This window comes from Triticum dicoccoides, chromosome 3B (genome assembly GCF_002162155.2).
Source record: "Triticum dicoccoides isolate Atlit2015 ecotype Zavitan chromosome 3B, WEW_v2.0, whole genome shotgun sequence".
NCBI classification, from domain to species: domain Eukaryota; kingdom Viridiplantae; phylum Streptophyta; class Magnoliopsida; order Poales; family Poaceae; genus Triticum; species Triticum dicoccoides.
The window spans coordinates 109,745,357-109,750,815 of NC_041385.1; positions in this window are offsets into that span (position 1 = coordinate 109,745,357).

Here is a 5,459-nt window from a genome sequence, read left to right on the forward strand (position 1 = left end):
AATGGGCCTACATGGGCCCTAAGGGAGAAGAGGAGGGCCGGCCAGGGCAGGCCGCGTGCTGTCGTGGTTCTAAGCCTGACAGTAGAGTGGGGGGTAGGTATGGAGAGGCAAGGTCCTAGCTATGGAGAGGTTGTAAACACCAGGGATGTACGAGTTCAGGCCCTTCTCGGAAGAAGTAATAGCCCTACGTCTCGGAGCCCGGAGGCGGTCGAGTGGATTATGAGTATATGAGTTACAAGGTGCCGAACCCCTCTACCTGTGGAGGGGGGTAGCTTATATAGAGTGCGCCAGGACCCCAGCCAGCCCACGTAGGAGAGGATGTAAGGTGAGTTAAGTCCGGGGCGTTACTGGTAACGCCCCACATAAAGTGTCTTTACTATCATAAAGTCTACTTAATTACAGGCCGTTGCAGTGCAGAGTGCCTCTTGACCTTCTGGTGGTCGAGTGAGTCTTCATGGTCGAGTCCTTCAAGTCAGTCGAGTGAGTCCCTCATTGGTCGACTGGAAGGCGACCTCTTCTAAGGGTGTCCTTGGGCAAGGTACTTAGATCAGGTCCATGACCCTACCCTAGGTACATGACCCCATCATTAGCCCCAGAATGGATTGAGGCTTCGAGTGAGGAAGGATTTGATGTTGTTTCCGATTAACCTTTGCACACTGGTCGTGCGTTGTTCTGGACCAAAGAATCTCTTCGTCGATAGTGAGCAACTTGTCTTCAGTCGACTCGATCCATTCTCTTCTTTCGTCGAGTGATCTTTCGGGCTTCGACGATCTCCGAGCGACGGATCGCGGGAAACCCCGCGTCTAACAGACCGATCTGCCGTTCGCGGATTCCGCGGGATGCGAAATTTGGGGACGCGCGCGAAGTGGAGCGGACCGCGGCGTTCGGATGGGACGAGACATAGACGCCTCGATCTCCGTGCCGCTTTCTTCGCCATGTATCCCGTCTGCATAACTGTTCCTGGATATGATTAGATCGACCGGGCCCACCTGTCATCCACTCGGAAGGGACCTTATAAATGCGCCCGGGGAGGATTTTTTGTACTGTGCCTCAGCATTCTCTCTCTCTCTGCTCCCTTCGTCCCCGTCCAGCGCGCTCGCTCTCGCCCCCGCACAACTTCCCCTCGCGCATCTCGCCGGCAACCATGGCCAAGGAGAAGACGGCGGCGCTGGAACGCGCGAAGAAGGCGTCGGCGTCGGAGAAGGCGAAGGGGAGATCTACCAGCCGCGGCGGGTCTTCGTCCAGATCCCGCCTGCCGAAGGGCTGGGTCCAAGGAGACTGGATCCAATCGACCATCACAGAAAAAGATCTCCTCGACATGGCCAACGAGGGCTTGATCCCTCATGGAGCTGCGAGGCTTCCGGGGAAGGAGTGGCAGCCCCAGCGAGAAGAGGGTGAGTGCGTGCTCTTGGCCACCCATGTTGATCGTGGATTTTCTTTGCCGCCAAGTATTTTCTTCCGTGGCTTCTTGAACTTCTTTGGAGCGCAGCTCCACCACTTTACCCCAAATTCTATCGCCTATCTTGCCGCGTTCGTGTCCATGTGTGAGGGTTTCCTGGGCTGTCGACCGCACTGGGGTTTGTTCAAGCATATATTCACGTGTCGCTCTCAGACCGTGAAGAAGGCGAGCCCAGGCGATGAAAGAACCCGAGTCGTCCAAATGTGTGGGGGTCTGGGGATCCAGGTGAGGAATAAGAGCACCTTCCCGCCCATGACCTTTCCCGAGTCAGTCAGAGGCTGGCAGTCGACCTGGTTCTACTGCCAGGACCAGTCGACGCCGGGGCAGTCGAGTGGACTCCCTCAGTTTACCATGGACCGAGTGAACAAGCCCTCCTCTCTGAAGTTGATTCCGGAGGAGAAAGCTGACATGAAGATGTTGATGGAGCGCGTGGTGCAGTTGGTTCGGGAGGGAGTGACGGGCATGGATCTCCTGGAGGTCTTCCTTAGGCATCGCATCCAGCCCCTTCAATTCCGGAGCCACTGCATGTGGTTGTACTGTGGGACTGAAGACGAGACTCGAGTCCATCCAGAAGCAGTCGACGATGTCACTCTGGAAAGATGGATGGCAGCCGTTACCGGAAACAAGGATAACCCACGCGGAGCCAGAAGGATTCCTCCACTCGACCACAACAGCGATCCAAACAAGGTACGCTTGCTCTGCTCTCCACTGTGTTCTTGTCACATTCATTTCTGTTTATCATGTCGACTGGTCGATTGATCCTTGTCTTGATATCTGCTAGGCCCTCACCGAGCTGTACTCGATGCCCAATGGGGCACAAGCTCCGACTGAGGACGGTGAGGCGAGTGGGGGCGAGAGCCAGGAGGAGGAGGAATGGGACTCGGACGTTGCTGAGGATGATGATGACGATGATGATGATGACGGCGATGAAGATGACGTTGAAGACGAGGAAGAAGAGGAGGAGGAAGTCGTACCACTGCGCTCAGAAAGGCGGTCGAAGCTTGTCCACGACCCTTCGACTGAACGTGGTAAGGGGGTTGCGACCGTTGCTCAGTCGACCAAACGCCCTCGGACCACTTCTCCAGTGCCGACTGAAAAGGCGCCGAAGCAGCCCAGGGCGGCCCCGTCGAAGCCGATCAAGCTCCTGCCGAAGATGAAGGTGTCCATCCCCACCATATCAGGGTAATCGTGCTGCTTAAGTCTTCTTATTTTGTGTGAACTTTGTCTCTGGTTGACGCTGAAGTTAGTCGACTGATTCTTTGGAGTTGCAGTGCTGCTACTTCTGAGACCTCAGCCCGGGCTGATGACCATGAGATGGAGGACGCAACAACTTCAAAACCAGGTACTATATTCTTAACGCCGTTTTTAGTCGACTGACTCGCGATCTCTGATCCTGATTCTTCTCCGTAGCTCCACCCAATGCTGTTATCAATCTCCCCGATGATGATGAGGATGAGGAACCGCTGAAGCGCAGAAGGAGTAGGAAAGCGTCCGCCAGCAAGGTGCCCCAGGATGTGACGGCGCCTGAGATTCTGATTACGGAGGAAGAGAACACCACTCGACACACGGTGTCCTTCGCAGATCCACTGACGAGTGCTCAGCAGCCCTCCCTCTTCACGACACACCACGTCCCAGTGGACCAAGCTGGCGCGGCGAAGGAGGCGATACGCCAGGCGGGAATCATGATGGAGCAGTTGAAGACCTTCCGGGATGCGAGCCAGGCAGCTTATGACGCCAGTTCTGCCCTCCAAAGCAATGTTCAGGTCAGTCGACCACCGTTTGTTCTGTTGGATATGCTACCAAAAACTCTTTCCTTTCCGGAATTTATAGTAGTCACCCACTGGGTGTGTCGATTAAACTCCGTGTTAGCGGGGGCACGCTGAGTGCACCCGCTGGGTGTAGTCCCCAAGGCTAAGGTCGACTGCTGGCAGTCAGCCTTAGGCTTTATGATGTCAATCTTTCTGTCAGTCGACTATGTCGACTGGATTTCACAAACCGGTGGGGGCACGCTGAGTGCACCCACTGGGTGTAGTCCCCGAGACTGTGGTCGACTGCTTGCAGTTGATTACAGTCTTAAAGAATACATCTCTCTTTTTTTTGAGGTCGACTGGTCGACTTTATCTTCAACAGGATTAGTGGGGGCACGCTGAGTGCACCCACTGGGTGTAGTCCCCGAGACTACGGTCGAATGCTTGTATTCGGCTGTAGTCTTAGAAACGTGTGATTTTTCCTTTTTCACTCGGAAGTGAATTATATTTGACATTTAGTCGATTGGTTCTTCGCAGAACTCCTGTGATCTTGTGGCTCGCTACTCTGAGCTGGAAAACAAGCACACTCAACTCGAGCTGAGCTTGAAGCTGGTTCAGGAGAAGCTGACGAAGGCAAAGGAGGAGACCGAAGGTATGTTTGGTGAGACCCTGACGACTGCTTTTCCCCTTGCTTGTTTCAAAATCTGATCTTGCTGTAACTTGCAGGTAAGGTAAGGGAGGCCCAACAGAAGAAAGACCTCGAACTAGCTGAGAAGATCAAGCTTGCTGACGAGAAGTTAGCTTCAGTCACCAAGCTTGAACAAGACAATACCAATCTGAAAGTTGCTCTTGGGATCGCCAACAAGGAGGTCAGTCGACTGAAAACTGATAAAGCTGCCCTGACCGACCAAGTCAGTAAGTTGACTGGGAAGAAAAATGATCTGGAGGCCTTCCTGAGTGGTCTTGCCAAGAAGCTGTTTCTTATGCTTGAAGGTAAACCTCTATGCTCGGCAAACATTTCCAATCGTGGTTTTTCCATTCGACCATCCCCTTGACTCAGTGATCATCCTTGCAGAATTTTGCCAAAACTTTGAAGAAGAAACTAGCCGGCTGGAGCCAAACCTCGACCCCGTCAATTCTCCGGTGAACGACGAAGTTGCCATGGATGTTTTCCGACTGGAGTCTCGTGTTGCAGCTGTCGTGGACTATCTCGCAAGGCTGAAGGCCGCCACATCTCGCATCGACTCGACGCTCTGGCCTGAGGAGACACTTCAGAATGACCTTGAGTCGCTGATGGCCCGCTTGAACACGATCCCTGGTCGAGTGCAGGAATGGAAGAAGTCCTCGGCTCGGTGTGGTGCAGATGTTGCTCTGTGTCTGGCCCGAGTCCACTGTAAAGATGCGCGAGAAGAGAAGCTGGCGGCCCTTCGGGTGGCCAACACCAAGAAACACGACTTCAGGTCCTTTATGGAAACTTTCCTTGCGGCTGCCACTCGGATCGCCGACGGAATTGACCTTGATGAATTCGTTGCACCTTCCAGCCCTCCACAGGAGGGGTAAAAAACTTCTTCTGGCTCGACGCTTTAAATTTGCCTTGGTATGCCGAGTGGAATTGTAACCGATAAACCTTAACAGGCTTAACGCCTGAGCACTTTCGGTTCCTTTAGATATCGATTCAAACTTGAATTTGGTGCTTGAATACTATTGCTTTTGGCTTGAAATGTCTTTTGCAGGTTCAAAGCAAGGCGCCTTTACTGCAATCGACTTATTCTTTAGTCCACTTAGGCGAGCACTGGGCTGCGGCTAAGCCTCCGAGTGGAAGCCCGGCTTACCACTCGGTAGGATTTCTATAGCTTAGGCGAGCACTGGGCTGCAGCTAAGCCTCCGAGTGAGGGGTTTACTCTTCACTCGGTAGGATTTTGGTAACTTAGGCTAGCACTGGGCTGCAGCTAAGCCTCCGAGTGAGAGGTTTGCTCTTCACTCGGTAGGATTTTTATAACTTAGGCGAGTGCTTGGACTGCAGCTAAGCCTCCGAGTGAGAGGGTTGCTCTTCACTCGGTAGGATTTTTGTAACTTAGGCGAGTGCTTGGACTGCAGCTAAGCCCCCGAATGAAAGTCTGGCTGACCACTCGGTAGGATTTTGATAACTTAAGCGAAACGGATTCGCAGCTAAGCCTCCGAGTGGGAGGTTTGCTCTTCACTCGGTAGGATTTTTATAACTTAGGCGAGTGCTTGGACTTGCAGCTAAGCCT